The following is an 18,537-nucleotide window of genomic DNA, read 5'->3' as shown; positions in this document are numbered from 1 at the left end:
GTATAAAACAGGGAATTGACACAAGGGATGAGAGTGTTATACTCCCATTATATAAATCCCTAGTGAGGCCACATCTTGAATACTTTGTACAATTTTGGGCACCATACTACAAAAAGGATATCCTGGAACTAAAAAAGGTTCAGAGGTGAGTAACCAAACTAATTAAGAGGCTGGAGATGCTGGAATACGAGGAAAGGCTTGCAAGACTAGGCATGTTTACAAAGGAAAAGAGGAGACTAAGAAGGGACATGATCAATATTTACAAATATATAAGGGGACAATACACAGAGCTTGTGGGGGATCTGCTTTTGGTAAGATCTCACACAGAGACGTAAAGGTTTCTTCACAGTTAGAACAATACGTGTTTTGAAATCCCTGCCTCAGAGAGTAGTAATGGGGGACTCGGTCAACACCTTTAACAATGGGCTAGATAAGTACCTAATGGATACAAATATACAGGGTTATGGTGCGTAGTCACGCACTATAGTTATTTAAAAAAAAATGATTAAACACAACGGCCGACATTAGCAGACAAAATTAGTCCTAAAAATAATACAGCGTAGGATACCACAAATAGGTTGAACTCGATGGACAAATTGTATTTTTTCAACCTCAGAAACTATGTTACTATGTTACTATTAGCGACGTCATCAGGTTTGATGTGCTGCACTCATGATAATGAAGGATGGACCAATGATCGTTCCTTCCTTCATTAACATCGCTCAATGTGTACCCAGGTTCCGATATGTCGGCCCATTGGGCATCACATTTTCACTGTAAGCTATCTAATGTTGTAAACTTGTATTGTTCAATGAAAAAACAAATAGATATCTCCTACTGCGCACTCGGGAGCTGCAAATGGTAAACTGTGTAGGCACGTTCACCTAACGTGCTATGAAACTGATAGAAAAAAAAGGAAATTTACACAATTCTCCACATGCGCTCACATATAATGAACAATCTGAATTCCTTATACTTAGATTGATAGGGGGTTCATCCACATCGGTCACAGTAAGTCCAAAAACTTCAGCTGAAACTTCCTCTGGCCCGTTTATCAATAAAAAAAGGGGACAAGAGAAAAAAACAATATAGTGTAGTATGTTTTTCCAATGTTCAAGAGAAAGTCTTATCAGTGATTTATTTATGAATAGTGGAGGCGTAGTGCTTCATAATGGTTATTCTTCCACCAAAAATTATTCGTACCGTACTCACACCCAAGTGCAATAGGAACCACTCATAAAGGTATCTTTATCTTCCTCCACCTTCTGTGACCTCTTTCTTTTCAGTCAAATAAGAAGTAATGGCGTACCTTACTTACAGTGAGTAAGGTTAACCCTTGCACATAAAGGTTTCTTTATCTGTATGTGTTTCTTCCTCTAATATCGGCACTCAAGTTTTTCTTCCTGGCACTCCAACCGATCCGTCATGCATGGAGGTGAATATATCCCAAATCACGACCCAAAAGAGACAGGGGAGCAATATAGTGTAGTATATTTATAAATATATGGAGTTCTTATATATGGACAGTGGGCGGATAATACTTTTTATCCAATATTCCTCCACCAAAGGTTCTATAAATAATCGTACCGTACTCACACCCAAGTGTGGTAAGAACCACTCATAAAGATATCTTTATCTTCCTCCACCTTGTATCATCACCTTCTATCCCTCTAGTCCCTTGGTCCCACACCTAAGTGCTTAGTGGTATGTATGTATATCTCACCAGACTTACGGTAGGTCTGGTTGTTGCTTGCACATAAAGGTATCTTTATCTGTTGCTTTCTTCCTCTAACGTTGCTGCCCAATAATTCCTCCTTCTTAACCGCCTGAAAACAAACTGGTTTGGAGAAAGGTGGATGAGAATGTCAGCAGAGCAATTGCTGGTATGAGAAGAAAGTAAGGCAGCCTTTCTGCTGCTTCTGTTAGATCAATGACTCACACTGATTAGGTCCAAATTAGCAACAGAGTGTCAATTAAACTGGTGTAGTGAGCTCTAATCTAAGTATAAGGAATTCAGATTGTTCATTATATGTGAGCGCATGTGGAGAATTGTGTAAATTTCCTTTTTTTTTGTATTGTTCAATGTTAGCCATAGCACATAGGACCTTAGTCAGCTTGGATCGCTATTGAGACAGAAATTGAGACAGAAATTGCAATTGTCTCAAAACTATTTCTGCTAAAAATCACACGTGAAGAACTGCCCAGAAAGGAAAAAGACACCCACCAATGCATTTGCAAGTTTGCGCGTTCATTTGCATAATTGCGATACATAGGCAGAAATCAAGTACCATCGACAATTCAAGTTGACCCATGCATATGCAATATATATGCAGCTGCAGTCGCAATGGTGCCATGTTTTTAATCGCAGTAATAATCACGACTGACAACAGATGCACGCCCAAAAAATGGGCCACGACACGCCTGCGTTTTCCCAAGCACTCCGCACAAACGCCATGTAATCTCCCACAAATTACCACTTCCTGGCAATCGCTATGCGATCACACTTTCCTGGGCCTGCGAATGCATTTCAGCCATGTGTAATGTGGTCGCAGCACATGCACAGTCATCGGCCGATTTGCAATTTTGCAACTGAAGTTGAATAAGGCCCGTAGTACACTTATTTAGTACTAGGTGACTCATTGCGCCCTACGGGCACTCTTCACACCGTTGCAAGGGGCTACGCCCCCTTAACCCCTGCACACCTTTCTGGCGTTCAATATTTGTATTATATGGAGTATTACCTGCATTCCTAGTTTTGTTAGTGGTTAAATATTGCATGACGAAAGGGCGTACGATGGTGAAGGGGGCATAGCCCCTTGCGACGGGGAAGGGTCGGGGGAATGGGGTCCGTGGATGGGGGAGGGGGTCCGGATGGGCTGCAGGTGGGGGAGGGGCTGGGAGTGCCGCAGGTGGTGGAGGGGCAAGTGCGGGGCTGTTGCGGATGGGGGAGGGGCTCCGGAGGCGCTGCGGGTGGGGAAGGGGCGGGTGCTGCGGGTGGTGTAGGAGGTCCGGAGGCATCATGGGTGGGGGAGGGGCCAGGGTGCCGCAGGTGGGGGAGGGGCAGGTATGTGTGTGTGTGGGGGGGGGGGCTGGCAGCGCTCCAGTGAAGGGCTGTGGAGTATGGAGTATGGAGACACCTCACAGCTGCCTTGCCATCTCAGCATATAGTAAGAGTAGGGTGGTAACATAAAATGACAGTTGTAGACACGTCCACAAATGCCGGCGTCAGGTGACACCTCAGGTTCCGCCCTCCCTGGCTCTTCGGTCTGGCAGTGATGGGGCAATGTCTTGTCGTCATCACTGGCTGCCCCAGATGTCTTACTCCGTACCCTGCTGCCAGAGCATAGAGTTCCCAGAACCTGACATCCTCACGCCCCTTCTCCACCCCAACCATTCCGTACCCCAGTCCCTGCACATCGGCCATATCCGGATCCTTCCGCCCAGCCACGGTGTTCCAGAGCCAAGGAGATAGCAGCAGCACCGCACGGTAATAGTGACAGGGCCTGGGGGAAGGGGGGCAGCAGCCAATCAGGCGGTGCGGGCACGGCCAGCGGTGGCTGTGGGGGGTATTGACCCCTTTGGTGCAGTCAGCTTCATGGTGTCCTTTGACACGGGGGTGAACACTGACACGAATGGAGGGGCTGAGGTCCAGGGACGTGGAGGGGAAGGGACTGGAGCTGAGAGGCGGCAACATCTGCAGCTGCAGCCTGATTACCTAATCTCCTATTTGCCCAACTCTGTGACTCTGACTCCGGCACTCCGCCCATCGTTGAGACTCCGCCCAGCGTTAGCCACACAGTCACAGAGTGACAGATCTGGGCAGTTATATAGGAGATATTAGATGCACATTACACTCTTATTATATGGACTTATACTGTACCTAACCACTGGCGTGCGCAGCACATTTTATTAGGGGGTGCACCGTTGGAGGGGTGTGTCTAGCACTGCCTTTTGGGCGTGTCTAGCACATCTATTGATGGTCAACGCATATAAAATATCCACCCTTGTACCAATCCTAATAAAGCAGATACATTGTCAGATGTTGTGGTGTGCACCAAACAAACACCCCTGATGGCACTCACTGCAATTACACTGCTCCTCCTCAGCCTGGTCTGTCTACCCCTCACTTTCCCCTGCAAGCTGCAGCAGCTTACTTACAAGTCAGTCACTCACTGACACTGACAGTCGCAGACTAGTACTGCTGCTGCTGGAAAAACGAGTGACGTGTCAATGCTGCTCCCGGCCGCCTGCCAGTATTGAACTTGTCTTCCTAAGAGGAACGCTGGCTGCATGCTGCTCCTCATCAGTGGCTGGTGTTGGCATAGCATAGAAGGAGAGAGGTGGGCATGTGGCGGGTGGGCGTGCGAGCAGCATAATGTAATCACGTCACATCACACTGTTTTTGTACGTGGAGGTGGAGCTGGGAATTTGAAAGCCAGTGGCACACTTGATTAACCCAGGCGTCCGGTCAGTAATGCAGACCTGACAGGGTGCAGCGCAGAGGGGACAGTAATCTGCCTGCTCGGTGATTGCTGCATCAGGCATTTGAGATTGGGGTGCCAGACATTAGGGGGTGCCTGTGCGCACCAGGCACCCCCCCTGCGCACACCTATGTACCTAACATGTATTGAACAATCAGCTATGAAACTACTGAAGTGGCTACTGACAGGTGCAAATATGAATGTTCTTTGCGTGAGTTTGCACACCCCTTCCCTCCCTTATCCTGCCTATCCAAGCCTATCCAAGCAATGAATGTCAGTTCTGTGGACATAGATGTTCCCTTTTTTTTGTGGTATGCACAGTACAAATTGGTGTATTTTACGGGTGGTCTTCTGTATGCCGGCGGTCGGGCTCCCGGCGCTCAGTATACCGGCGCCGGGAGCCCGACAGCCGGCATACCGACACTTATTTTCCCTCGTGGGGGTCCACGACCCCCATAGAGGGAGAATAAAATAGTGTGGCGCGCGTAGCGCGCCACCGTGCCCGTAGTGTGGCGAGTGCAGCGAGCCCGCAAGGGGCTCATTTGCGCTCGCCACACTGTCGGTAAGCCGGTGGTCGGCCTCTCGGCGCCGGTATGCTGGTCGCCGGGAGCCCGACCGCCGGCCAGCCGTAGTGAACCCGTATTTTACACCATACAACTCAGTATCAGCTGTATAATGTGACTTGTATTGGTAAGAATAGTTAAATAATATATCTATTTTTTGCTTTAAGAGAATTTCTTTATGGTAACCATGGTTACACACATTTGTTACATCCAGTACTTTCTCACATTTGATGGCCTTTGAGAAATTATAACATGAAGTTTACTAAGAATAATACAAATGTATACAGGTTAAAAAAATGTTCTCTCTATAGCAGAAAACTGGTACAAACAAAACTAATATACAAAAATCTGAAAATGCCTACATGCACGGATTTTCTGCTATCCTATATAAAAAGTAAGATAATTGTTAAACATTTTAAAACTATTTTTCAGAGGTAATATATATATATGTGATATGTGGTTAAGCGTACCTGGAGTCTCGCGTCTGTCCCGTTCCGGCTGGTCCGGCCGTCCGGTTCCTGCTTGTGCGAAGTCTGTTGGAATCTGCGGAGGACACCTGTGCAGAACCTGGGCAGATGGGACGGAGATACCCCAGTATAGACAACACCCCACCCCAAATGTGAGAGGACCACTACGGTGGGATATGGTAACAAAGATTTATTGTAAAAGCGGCTAATCCCCGTTCAGGGAAACTGGGTTTGCGGTTAGTAAACCTAGCACATTTCGGTTAAGATCATTACCATTGCTCACATATCATTCACAAAAGCAATATGAACATAGCATAATAATGACACAAATGCATTTCAGAACTTTAACATCCCAAAAAGGGGTCTTTAGAAAAGCAAGTTTCATGAATACACAGGCAGTACGTTGAACACGCCACTAGGTGGCACTATGAACTCAATAAAGGGGTCTTTGGCCCAAAATCCATATAATCCGGAGAAGTTCAAACGTGCGTTTGCACGGTAATGTCACTGGAGTTACGTCTATTCCCCAATGGGAGGGCTTGGTAAGTCCTGCACAGAGTACACGGGGCTATTATCCTCGGAAATGGAAGCCTTGGGGGTACGGACAACTACCTCCGCTGGGAAGCAAATTGAACAGTGTCAGTTGTCTCGCTGGGTGCACCTCCCTAAGTACAACATGGGAAGGGGATGCAGGTAAGTGGCGTTGTTCCCTTAGGGCCGGCCCGTATCTTGTGATATAGTCGCGGGGATTGGTGGTAGGTGGCGCTTTGACCCCAAATGAGGCCACGTGGTCAGGCTTGTTGTGGCTCAGGGGACTCTTTCCGTAACAGTATCACTGCGTGTGTGTTGAGGGGGGCATATTATGAGAGGAAACCGGTGCGACCGGTCAGGGCTGGGGTAGATGGGGTTGGCGGTCCCTGGACCCCTGTAGGGCGTCTCTCGCTGGTAGAGTGAAGGGGGGAAGGCTGGGCAGATTTGGAAGTACCTGGTTCTCTTCTCCCGGCTGGAGCGAGGACGTCCTCTGCAGCAGTGCCCGATCCCCTCAGTCGGCGTCTGGCTCTCCCCTGAGGCGGCAGTGCGGTCCGCTCTCGTGCAGGCGGCTCCCGCTGCCCCAGTCCTCCTGACCGCGGCTCACAGCTCTCCTTGTTTGGCCGGTGCAGCGCGTCTCCCTCCTTGTCGCCGCCCGCCAGCACTCCGACGCGCTCTTCTTGCGTCACTCCCCTTCCGTCCGTCTCCTCGGTTTAGCAGCAGGGCGCACTCTGTCACCTCGGTTCAGCGACGGGGCGCACTCCATCTCCTCAGCCGCCGCAGCCTCGTCCTTCCTCTCGCCGGACTTCTCTTCTAGGCGCCAGTCCCGCCTACACTTCTCCCGCTCTCCGGGCCGCCAATCCCCTTGAGCCTGCAGGTTCTTTCATCCTGGGTCCTAGTGTCGTCCAGGTAATTGTCGGGACCACGTTAGTTGCCTAGCAACCGGGCAGCAGCTGCAGTTGTAGTTAGGAGTAGTCGGAGGGACAGATGCTAGGCATCACACCGCCAAGGACTCTTCGATCCTAGACGAGTGCGCCCCGTCGCTGAACCGAGGTGACGGAGTGCGCCCTGCCGCTGAACCGAGGAGACGGACGGAATGGGAGTGATGCAAGAAGAGCGCGTCGGAGAGTGCTGGTGGGCGGCGACAAGGAGGGAGACCACGAGAGCGGACCGCACTGCCACCTTAGGGGAGAGCCAGACGCCGACTGAGGGGATCGGGCGCTGCTGCAGAGGACGTCCTCGCGCCAGCCGGGAGAAGAGAACCAAATACTTCCAAATCTGCCCAGCCTTCCCCCCTTCACTCTACCAGCGAGAGACGCCCTACAGGGGTCCAGGGACCGCCAACCCTATCTACCCCAGCCCTGACCGGTCGCACCGGTTTCCTCTCATAATATGCCCCCCTCAACACACACGCAGTGATACCGTTACGGAAAGAGTCCCCTGAGACACTACAAGCCTGACCACGTGGCCTCATTTGGGGTCAAAGCGCCACCTACCACCAATCCCCGCGACTATATCACAGGATACGGGCCGGCCCTAAGGGAACAACGACACTTACCTGCATCCCCTTCCCATGTTGTACTTAAGGAGGTGCACCCAGCGAGACAACTGACACTGTTCAATTTGCTCCCAGCGGAGATAGTTGTCCGTACCCCCAAGGCTTCCATTTCCGAGGATAATAGCCCCGCGTACTCTGTGCAGGACTTACCAAGCCCTCCCATTGGGGAATAGACGTAACTCCAGTGACATTACCGTGCAAACGCACGTTTGAACTTCTCCGGATTATATGGATTTTGGGCCAAAGACCCCTTTATTGAGTTCATAGTGCCACCTAGTGGCGTGTTCAACGTACTGCCTGTGTATTCATGAAACTTGCTTTTCTAAAGACCCCTTTTTGGGATGTTAAAGTTCTGAAATGCATTTGTGTCATTATTATGCTATGTTCATATTGCTTTTGTGAATGATATGTGAGCAATGGTAATGATCTTAACCGAAATGTGCTAGGTTTACTAACCGCAAACCCAGTTTCCCTGAACGGGGATTAGCCGCTTTTACAATAAATCTTTGTTACCATATCCCACCGTAGTGGTCCTCTCACATTTGGGGGGGGTGTTGTCTATACTGGGGTATCTCCGTCCCTTCTGCCCAGGTTCTGCACAGGTGTCCTCCGCAGATTCCAACAGACTTCGCACAAGCAGGAACCGGACGGCCGGACCAGCCTGAACGGGACAGACGCGAGACTCCAGGTACAATTAACCACATATCACATATATATATATATATATATATATACCAAGAAATACCCTATTTAGTTGCGCTCGGATAAATAAGGCTGCAACCTAAAAGAGATCACCTGCTAGTGGAGATCAAGCAATAACAATCACAATAAATTCCTTAGGTGCGCCAATATACTCAGGATATATTTTAAAATTATCCTCTATGGACCTAATGTCCCTTTTCTTACAACACCAATGTCGATATATTTTATATTTTTAAAATTTATTTAAATGTACATATAAAACATTTACAGAAAACCCAAACAGCATAATACAATGAATAATATCAACAAGACCTGTCTATTAATACAGAGGCTGGATGTTCATGCACTTTGCCCTTACGGGAGTGTGCTCACAAAAAAAGATCCACTGTATATTTTCAGGTGATTTAAACGACCTGAAAATATACAGTGGATCTTTTTTTGAGAGCACACTCCCCTTAATATATCAACATTGGTGTTGTAAGAAAAGGGACATTAGGTCCATAGAGGATAATTTTAAAATATATCCTGAGTATATTGGTGCATCTAAGGAATTTATTGTGATATATATATATATATATATATATATATATATATATATAACGGCACTCAATAAAAGTCTTTTGATATTTACCCCGGTGTCCAAGTCCAACGCGGTACAGTGTGTCTGCCAACCCAAAGAGAGCACTGGAGGAAAATGGCACTCTGAGGATTTTTGAGAAAATAGTATTTTCAAACAAATATACAAATCATCATATCAACGTTTCGGTGCACACTGTCTTCAGGATGTGTAATGCGTGCACATAAAGTGGTGACACCGAAATGTCGGTATGATGATTTTTGTGCTGTCCCCTCCATTGCTCTCTCTCTCTCTCTATCTGTGCACCCGTACACTGGCAAAAAATTTTTTTTAAATACGTTGGCCACTGACGTGCAGTTCTAAATTTGTAACGTGTTGTCTTGCCCATGTGGGTTGTACTACATGGGCAAAACACAGTGTCAATTCAAAGAGAGGATGGCACAACACCGGTCCACAACTCGGGCCGCGATCCTGACAGGGAGTAGTGACCAACCTGTGGCGTGGCATTTTGTGGTGTGTAAGCACAGTATAACTTCATTATCATTGACCAGCTACAAATCACGCTGAGGGGTGGTAATAGAGCCAAAAAACCTATTACAACTGGAAGCGGAATGGATATTTAGATTGGACACTGCACCCTAAAGGGCTGAATGAGATATTGTGATTAAGTAGTTTTTTATTATAATTATATGGAATGATAAGTATAACATGAAATTGGGTTCATATACAGCAGCATTATATTATATTGCAATAATTGGTATGAAATGTAATGTTGCCATGATAGGGGTGCTTTTAAAGTTTCTTTTATTTATTACACTGTATTAATTTACATTTACTGTATATACTGGTATACCTTACATTGGTATTATTTATGTTGTTTTATATTCCTGTATACTGGATTTTATTAGGTGTTGATTATCTGTCATTATATGTATTTGCAGCATTCACAGGACCGCCGGCTGGTGCAGGATGTCATCACTTCTGGTGATTGAGGTCCAGCCGCGACTGAAAGTGTATGGACCAAAAGTTGGTGCGGACGGCTGGGGGATCCAGGAGGTAAGATTTATAAAATTGTTTTGCACTATATACACGTTTGTTACATCCTGAAGAGGATGATCCCATGCAGATGGTGTTATTAATTCCACATACCCAATTTAGCAGGAACAAAATTGGTCTGTAGACTGGGAATGGAGAAATGTGACATTGCTGGGTGGGACAGTTTTGTTCCAATCTAAAATAGGAGTATACAGCACATTACAACTTCTGCAGATTGTCATTAATCACACAGAAGATAATTTTTATGTTGTAAATTCACAAATTATTACTGCACAAACTTATCTACTAGTGATGATATTCCATCCCTGCAGTGGGTGCAAGCACAGAAAGACTGGAGGCTTTGGCGGGACAGCATTGTCGAGCTCTACTCCCAGTTTTGATATGGGTCATAGTGATGCAGCGCTGTTTTTCACTGTGATAAGAAATTAGTTAACAGTTGATATTTCATTGGTAAACCACAGCCTGAATGTATCAATTGATTTGTATTTTAAATACAGGCATTATTTTCATTTATGTTAACAAATAAATGTTTTATCTAGTTTCTTCACAAGATCTATGCCATTAGTCTGTGTTCTTTTCCTTCCCAAGAATGTGTTCTTATGATACTTTTATATATGTAATAAGACAGCACAAAACACCTGATGTGTATCTGATGAGGCCAATTCCCTGCTCTCAAGCCACATATGACTAGTGGTTTTATATGGCTCTCACTTGGGAGAGAATCAGAGGAAGGGTTGTGTACTGGAACTCTGGGCCCCAGTGACTGGGGAAGGAAATTGGCAGGGGCATATTGGGTCATGTGATCTCCTTCTCTGTACAATGCAGGGAGGACTTATTGTGCATTTATTCAGAGCAAGATGTGGAGAAGGAGGGGAGTCTGTTCTCCCATGTTCCGTGCAGGTTCCATTGGCAATGATAATTGGAAGAGTGGTAAGAGGCATTTTGAGGTGGTATGATAATATGATTATTATGAATCACACTAATTACCTTGTGATACTTTGTTTTTTTTTAATCTGAAGAAATTTTATTAATGAAGGTTTTCAATACAGAACATACGCGACACATTAAATACAAACAAAGACAATATCCCAGTAATAGTAAGTCTGTAAACTGAAATACAGGGTAGCAATACTAGAAAGCATAAAAAAACAAAAACGCAGAGAGAGTAGAGAAAAGAAAGAAGAAATGGGGAGAGAAAAAAATAAAACGGGAGTTGATGCCAGACAATATTTCAGAGAAAACGTAGAGAGCGTACGCATATATATATATATATATATATATATATATAACAAGAACTAGACATCGGACAGATAATTAGAAAAACAGAAAAAGGTCATGTATATAATCTATCCTGTAACATTCAATACTGCCAAGGCTATAACAAAAGGGCTCGTGCCCATTGTTTCAAAAGTCCACAGGAACAGAAAAGTAAAACAGTCACATGATACAAGGCAGGGTGTTTCGGGGAGCAATAAAGGAGGAATAATAATAACACCAAGGCAACCATTTGAGCAGAGGGGCTTGTGGCGCTAAGGAATATTTGAAACCCATAGTTTCCATTTCAAAATTGCGCTGGATTGACGCTATACTTTTGGACAAATGCGGTGGGTCTATTCTTTTCCAATATTGAGCAATGGCGGTTCTAGTGGCTATGAGAATGTGTCCTATAATATAAGAGTAGTCAGGGGGTACAGAGGGAGGGAAATAATGCAAAAAGACAATCTCAGGGTAAGGAGGGAGAAGCACCTTTGTAACCTGTTCAATCAGTCCAAAAACATCCGTCCAAAGCGGCCCAATAATCGGGCATGACCGGAATACATGTATTTGTTAGGTTCCTGGTGCTCAGAACAAGGGAGATGTTATAAAGAGAGTCCAGAGCACCAGGACGTAATGCTGGGAAAGGGAAACGGAATGGGAATAGCCCCTGGCACCCTACCTCTGTTGTTTCACCCGTGCTGTCAATTCACTCTTGCGAGACTATGGTTTCTTGGGCCCATGGCAGCCGCGTTTGAAGGGCGGATTAAGTCTGCCCAACTCCGATGCCCCCTCAGGTCTTAAGGAGAGACAAAGAGTGAACTGAGACAGGGTAATAACAAGGGGCCCTCTAACTGAAACAACCAAAGCCAGGGGCTACTGACTAGCCTAAAACTAAATGTATGTGTGGCTTGCCGCCAAAGGAAAAGAACAACAAAGGAAATGCTGTCCACACGCCGACACAATACTTTTGTGTATCGGCGGTGACAGCATAAGCAGAACCCTCTGCAAAACACCAGTGACAGATATAACCAAGGAATACAGCGGCCTAGGCCGACGGACGCGGCAGAGCCGCTACTCACGGAACCGCTACAAATACTGGCAAACGGACAGGAACCCCCAACGCTGCCGACACAGACTCTCAGAACTGGAGGTCAGGCAGAATCCCAAACGACAGACCGGTGGACACCAAGAAGCCAGAAACTCGACCAGGCATAGGCAAAGCCACAGGACCTCTGGACAGGAACACTTCACGGCAGGACACGGGATCAGACACAGGAATCAACACAGGGACTGACACAGGAATCGACACAGGAAGCAGCTCGACAGACACTGCTACCTGTGGTTCATAACAGTATCCTCTCCTTAAGGGTGAGATCCGAGCACCCCATGATACCCACGGGGAACATAAACAGAAGTATAACAAAAATGCAAAAATGGAAATGAGCCACAGCCGTGGCTCATAACATTACCCCCCCCCCTTGAGGAGGGGTCAAAGGACCCCAAAATTCAGACTATCCAAGACAAGGGATACAAAAAAAAACCTGACACACTGGTCTATCAGACAAGAAAACAGAAACAAGCTGTAACAACAGCTTGTAACAGTGCCCTCCCCTTGACGGTGGCCACTGGACACAAGACAAGGGGGGAAAAAAATCTTTTTTTTTTTTTTTTAATATCAAGGCAAGAGTCAAAAATGATTTCTTTTTCTTCTTCTTCTTCTTTTTTACAAAGCTCTTTAGGTCTGACCAAGGTAATTCCCCAAACATTATCTGAACTGATGGTACCACCCAGCAAGGCTGCGTTCAAATCAGAGATAGGTCTTTTACCCTTAGGAGCTGAACTTTCAGGCAAAGTACTACTATTAGAAGAAGAAGACAGAAAAGCACATCCTGCAGTCAAAACAATGGGCTGAGACTCTTGTGCCGAGTCTACAGTATACGGTGAACTCTCAGCAGATAAGATGAGTGACCTAGAGGAACCTGAACCAATTTCTTTGGAACCATATCTTTTAATAATTGCATCACTGTATGCTGGGGGATCCTGAAGAATGGGATCTTCAGCTTTCATTAGGCTGGTCGCCCACTCAAAAGGCTCTCCTCTAAAGGAATAAATCAGATAGAGCACAAGGTTCTCTGTAGTGATGCCCAGAAATGGTCTAGATAACATAATGATGTAATAGTGTTTGTAAAGCGCCAGAAATTGGACTAAGTCCCCATCAAAGTTTATGGATGTTGAGATATCAACAGAGTCAGGATCTGTTTCCTTCCCATCTGACTGACTAGAGTGCTTTGCTAGGACCTGGTCACTATTGACCTTACTCGAGGCTGAGACTTTCTGAACGCCACTTGGGGCAGTGACTTTCTGAACCCCACCCGGGGCAGTGACTTTCTGAACCCCACCCGGGGCAGTGACTTTCTGAACCCCACCCGGGGCAGTGGCCTCCGGGAACCCCGCTGGGGCAGTGGCCTCTGGTAACCCCGCTGGGGCAGTGGCCTCCGGGAACCCCGCTGGGGTCAGCACCTCGGATTCTTTTACTGGGACCGAGCCGTCGGCCTCCCCCACTGGGACCGAGCCATCGGCCTCCCTCACTGGGACCGAGCCATCGGCTTCCCTCACTGGGACTGAGCCATTGGCCTCCCTCTCTGAGTCGATAATTATCGAAACTTCTCCCGGGACTATGACTTCCGGGACTTTTGCTGAAGCTATAACCTTCAGAACCTCCACAAATGCTATGCCTCTTAAGTTCTTTCCTGGGGAAGCGACCTCTAGGCCCTTCTTTGAGGCTGCGTCTCTCGAGACCCCACTTGGGGATATTACTTCAAAGATCCCTTCTGGGGCTTTGCTTCTTGAGTTCCCTTCTAGAACTATGGTTTTAGATACCCTTTCCGGGGTTGCGCTTTTCAAGTCCCTACCTGGGGTAACAGCTTCTGAGACCCCTTCTGGTATGGAAACCTGAGCTATAATATTTGATGTCCCTCTATAAGCTAGAGCATTGGGTACCGCCCCAGCGCTCTGGGCATCGGGTACCGTTCCAGCACTCTGGGCATCGGGTACCGCTCCAGCACTCTGGGCATCGGGTACCGCTCCAGCACTCTGGGCATCGGGTACCGCTCCAGCACTCTGGGCATTGGGTACCGCACCAGGACCCTGGGCAACGGGCACCACTCCAGGACCCTGGGCAATGGGCACCACTCCAGGACCCTGGGCAACGGGCACCACTCCAGGACCCTGGGCAACGGGCACCACTCCAGGAACCTGGGCATCGGGCACCACTCCAGGAACCTGGGCATCGAGCACCACTCCAGGAACGTGGGCATCGGGCACCACTCCAGGGGCTTGCAACTCTGCTTCAACAGGAACCTCAAGAGAGGAGAGAAACATTCTCTTTTGACTCCTGAATCTATAATGGGGCTCCCTTGCCCAAGGACCCCAATTATAGGACAGAGAGCTTTTTAGTGTGGGTTGTGTGACAAGTACCTCTGCCACAGTAGAGACAGGAGTAGGTCTTGTATCCTGACTCAACTTGGCCAGAGGGCAAGACTTGTCACGACACTTTGGCTTGCGCAACTCACAGGTCTGTAGATAGTGGCCTAAACCCCCACAATATAGGCATAAGTTTAAGTTTCTGCGACGCAGACGCTCCTCTTCTGAGAGCCTTGGCCGCAGAAAACTTTTAAACCTTTTCTCTTCAATTAAACCAGAGGATTCTCTTGTCACCATACTGTGAACAAGAGTCTCTTTAGAGATAGATGTACTCTCAACGACTTCTGGCAAGATGAGCAAGATTTTAGTCAGAAGGTTTTGCAGTTGCTTTAAGGATTGCTGCAAAACTTCTAGTCGCTCAGGTTTCAAAGCAATGAAAGCAGAGTTCAGGGCTGAGAGAGATGCCTGCAGGGCTTGCATAGTAGACATAGGAGGATTTAAAACTAGACAAGACAAGACTAGACAAGGCAAGACTAGACAAGGCGAGACTAGACAAGGCAAGACTGAATTTTTAAACTAGACAAAACAAGACTGGATTTTTAAACACCGGACTGGATTCTAAACACCGGACTGGATTCTAGACTAGACACTGGACTGGGCCAAAAAAGAAAAAAGTTTTATTTCTTTTTTGTGGTTTGGCTGGTGATAATGTTAGGTTCCTGGTGCTCAGAACAAGGGAGATGTTATAAAGAGAGTCCAGAGCACCAGGACGTAATGCTGGGAAAGGGAAACGGAATGGGAATAGCCCCTGGCACCCTACCTCCGTTGTTTCACCCATGCTGTCAATTCACTCTTGCGAGACTATGGTTTCTTGGGCCCATGGCAGCCGCGTTTGAAGGGCGGATTAAGTCTGCCCAACTCCGATGCCCCCTCAGGTCTTAAGGAGAGACAAAGAGTGAATTGAGACAGGGTAATAACAAGGGGCCCTCTAACTGAAACAACCAAAGCCAGGGGCTACTGACTAGCCTAAAACTAAATGTATGTGTGGCTTGCCGCCAAAGGAAAAGAACAACAAAGGAAATGCTGTCCACACGCTGACACAATACTTTTGTGTATCGGCGGTGACAGCATAAGCAGAACCCTCTGCAAAACACCAGTGACAGATATAACCAAGGAATACAGCGGCCTAGGCCAACGGACGCGGCAGAGCCGCTACTCACGGAACCGCTACAAATACTGGCAAATGGACAGGAACCCCCAACGCTGCTGACACAGACTCTCAGAACTGGAGGACAGGCAGAATCCCAAACGACAGACCGGTGGACACCAAGAAGCCAGAAACTCGACCAGGCATAGGCAAAGCCACAGGACCTCTGGACAGGAACACTTCACGGCAGGACACGGGATCAGACACAGGAATCAACACAGGGACTGACACAGGAAGCAGCTCGACAGACACTGCTAGACAGGAGCTCAGGAACTGGCAGGAACAAGCTCAGAACTCAAGCAGACTGGAAACCTAGAAATATCACCAGCGTCTGTGAATTGCACTCAGCCAGCATATAACAGAGAGGCCTAATTAATTATGTCATGCAGCTGCCCTGTTGCATGACTCCAAACTGACAAGATGCAATTAGCAGCCAGGTGAGGCTGAACACATGGGAACAAGCTGCAATTACACAGACTCACCACCGGCAGCAAACAAGAGTATTCTTAAACAGAGCAACGGGAAATCCTGGCCTGCAAGACAACTTATAAACATAAAATAGGAATGAACCACTACCTGTGGTTCATAACAGTATCCTCTCCTTAAGGGTGAGATCCGAGCACCCCATGACACCCACGGGGAACATAAACAGAAGTATAACATAAAATACATAACCAAAATGCAAAAATGGAAATGAGCCACAGCCGTGGCTCATAACAGTATTAAGGTACCGTCCAGCCCACAATTTCTCCAACAAAATTTAGAGGAATCAGGCCAGATCCTATGAAGTTTATCTGGTGTATGATAGAGGCCATGGATTAGCTTAAACATCATTTCAGTGTGATTAATGCACCCAGACATTTTAAAAATATTCATAAAAATGTTGTTCCATTCATGATCCGTCAGAAGAATATTAAATTCTATCTCCCAATGCGTTTGAATATGAAGTTTCACAACATTGTGTGGAGTGATACATTTTTTGATACAAAACCATACATTCCATATACAACAGCCACCTTTCCAATAAAGCTAGGTATGCTTATGGTACATAGTGGAGTACCCCAGGGATCTGTACTTGGTCCAGTTCTCTTTAATATCTTTGATGGTGACATTGCAGATGGTATTGAAGGGAAGATATGCCTTTTTGCAGATGATACAAAGATATGCAACAGGGTAGACACACCGGGAGGGGTAAAACAAATGATTAATGACGTAGGTAGGCTTGAGAAATGGTCAAGTACGTGGCAACTACAGTTTAATGCTAAAAAATGCAAAATCATGCACTTGGGTCTCAAAAACCCAAAGGCTAAATATAGTATCAAGGGTACCATAATGGAAACTACTGAGGAGGAAAGAGATTTAGGAGGCACTATTTCAAGTGACTTGAAGGCAGGAAAGCAATGCAACAAAGCAATGAGAAAGGCAAGTCAGATGCTTGGTTGCATAGGGAGAGGAATCAGTAGCAGGAAAAAAGAAGTGATAATGCCACTGTATAGGTCATTGGTACGGCTCCATCTGGAATACTGTGTCCAGTTCTGGAGACCATATCTCCTGAAGGATATAAATACATTAGAGAGTGTATAAAGAAGGGCAACTAAAATGGTGCATGGCCTACATCACAAAACTTACCCGGAAAGGCTAAAAGATCTTAACATGTATAGTTTGGAGGAGAGAAGGGAAAGGGGGGACATGATAGAAACTTTCAAATATATCAAGGGTCTTAACAAAGTTCAGGAGGGAAACATTCTTCAAAGGAAAAGAAGTATTAGAACTCGAGGGCATACATTGAGACTGGAGGGGGGGAGGTTCAGGGGAAATTTAAGGAAAAATTACTTCACAGAAAGGGTAGTGGATAAGTGGAATAGTCTCCCATCAGAGGTGGTAGAGGCTAAGACTGTAGGGCAATTTAAACATGCTTGGGACAGGCATATGAATATCCTTACAAAGAATTAAGGTTAAAAAAGGGTTGAGATTGCCTAAAGGATAAAATAAAAAAGGGTCAGACTAGATGGGCCAAGTGGTTCTTATCTGCCGTCAAATTCTATGTTTCTAGATGCTGCCAGAACTTACGCCTGAGTAATAATGGCTTATCAATGTTGAGTATAATTAGAAAAGATAAAAGATAAACAGGCAAGTTTGAATATTAATGATGCAAATGTAACTGAGAAATAATATAAGAACCACCGGCAGGAGGATACACAGCAGCACAAACACACTCACTAAAAAATAATGACAATGATACTAGTGCACATTAAGGTTCCAAACCTCTGGTAAGAGGTGGCAAACAGTAATAATGATACAAAGTTTAAAATAACAGGGCTAAAAAGGGCTGAAGCAGAAAAATATTCAAGAACACTCTAAATGTCAGGGCACGCAGAGCAGGATCAGACTCAGAGGATTAGCCAAAGAAAAAATAAATAGCAATCAAAACACCAAACAAAGGTGGCAACTGATATCAGTGATGACTAATACATCATAGGCAAACGTGTGGGGCGGGGTGTGGTTCCAGTTGTCCTGGAACCCCTCATCCCTACAGCCTGACCAGCGGCCACTACATACAATACAAAGGGTGTAATGGAGCTGCTGCCCATGCCCAGTGGCAGCAGATTTTTCTACCAAGTCTGCTGTGTGTGTGTCTGTGGATCTGAGTCCTCAATCATCACACCAGAGAGAGAATCTAGTAAGTGGCTTACCGTCATCTTTGGGCTTGCATGTGAA

General features: G+C 46.4%; 1 long non-coding RNA gene across 1 annotated transcript in view; it reads left to right on the top strand.

The window, feature by feature from the left end:
* Positions 1-18,537, top strand: part of LOC134935372 (uncharacterized) — a 136,270-nt gene that overhangs the window by 101,350 nt on the left and 16,383 nt on the right. The window contains exon 2 of the long non-coding RNA XR_010180096.1: positions 9,818-9,932. This is a non-coding gene — a long non-coding RNA (uncharacterized LOC134935372). The remainder of the gene's footprint in view (positions 1-9,817; positions 9,933-18,537) is intronic.

Source organism: Pseudophryne corroboree, chromosome 6 (assembly GCF_028390025.1).
Source record: "Pseudophryne corroboree isolate aPseCor3 chromosome 6, aPseCor3.hap2, whole genome shotgun sequence".
NCBI classification, from domain to species: Eukaryota; Metazoa; Chordata; class Amphibia; order Anura; family Myobatrachidae; genus Pseudophryne; species Pseudophryne corroboree.
This window is presented reverse-complemented; position numbering and strand designations above follow the sequence as displayed.